The sequence below is a fragment of the Zootoca vivipara genome, chromosome 10 (genome assembly GCF_963506605.1).
Source record: "Zootoca vivipara chromosome 10, rZooViv1.1, whole genome shotgun sequence".
NCBI lineage: Eukaryota > Metazoa > Chordata > Lepidosauria > Squamata > Lacertidae > Zootoca > Zootoca vivipara.
Window position 1 is genome coordinate 57,353,513 of NC_083285.1, and position 1,388 is coordinate 57,354,900.

Below are 1,388 nucleotides of genomic sequence, written 5' to 3' on the forward strand. Positions count from 1 at the left end.
TTGGAGAAACGCAAATTTCAATTGGTGGCTGTGTTTTGCTTTGTATTGGAAAGTGCGAATTAAGTAGGCGTGCCTTTAAATATAAAAGCAAACATAAAAGCTATGTATGATGTAACTGTTAAAAATCATAAGCAGTCCTGAGGACACTAGGAGAAGGGGACGACAGAGGACGAGATGGTTGGACAGTGTTCTCGAAGCTACGAACATGAGTTTGACCAAACTGCGGGAGGCAGTGGAAGACAGGAGTGCCTGGCTTGCTCTGGTCCATGGGGTCACGAAGAGTCGGACACGACTAAACGACTAAACAACAACAAAGAACAGCAGCAAAACAAAAAGAGACAGCGCCACAAATCAATTTGCTTAGTAGTTATAGAATCAGAAAAAAACATGTTTAAAATGGAAAGTTTTCAGTTGTTGGCAGAGTACAAATAAAAGAATCTCTTGGGGCAATGAGTTCCACTTATTGAGTACCACCACAGAAAAATCCGGGTGACATGAGAGGGACACAACATCTGAGGACTTGGGTTCATTGATAAAACACTGTACAAAAGTCACCTTGATGCAATTATTAATTTGTTATGGTGTTTTATCAATGCTCTTGGGTAATGTAGAGTTGAAAAAGATGCCAGACAAGCGCAAGCGACTCTTAAGCTATAGCAAAATGTGCAGGCTGGAGTTCAGGGGTAAATTTTAGAAATATCCCCAACTAAATCTGTGTTTGGGAATGTGGAAAGCAGGCAGAGGGAATCCGTGGAACAAGAAAGTAACAGAATGGGAAAATCCGCTCACCCGTACTTGAATATTCATCTAAATAATCCCGTCTCGGGAGGGAACATGTCACTCTATGACCAAATGCCAACAGAGGCAAGGAATGTTTTTGATGAAACCATGCAGATGGCTTAAATAATGAGCAAAGCTGAATACGGAAAGGGGGGAAATGAATGCAAGCTTTCTGATACCATTTACATCAGTCAAAATCCATCTGCCAAGCCAACAGAAGAGGGAAAGAACAACCTTTGCCCTCTGGAGGAAGACCACTGCCTGACACCCTGACCTTATAGCTCAGGTGGTAAAGCATGAGACTTTTAATCTCAAGGTCATGGGTTCAAGCCCCACTTTGGGTGAAAAATCCCTTATTGCAGGGGGTCGGACTAGATGATGCTTGTGGTCTCTTCCAACTCTACAATTCTGTGATTCTAACATCTGAAGAGCCAGAGTCCTCCCCACCTCCTATCTTCAGCTAGAATATAGTCCACTATAGAAAGGATCAGATGGCCGGTTTTGATTGGTTGAGTGGCACACGACAGATACAGATTTAGACATATAAAGCTATGCAAGGAAGGTGCCAAACGCACTTCTGATGTATAGTGATAATTATATCATTAAGA

General features: G+C 42.2%; 1 non-coding gene across 1 annotated transcript; it reads left to right on the plus strand.

The window, feature by feature from the left end:
* Positions 1-1,051: 1,051 nt before the first annotated feature.
* On the plus strand, positions 1,052-1,125 carry TRNAK-UUU (transfer RNA lysine (anticodon UUU)). The gene has a single exon. It is a non-coding gene; the product is annotated as a tRNA-Lys (tRNA).
* The last annotated feature ends 263 nt before the right edge of the window (positions 1,126-1,388 follow it).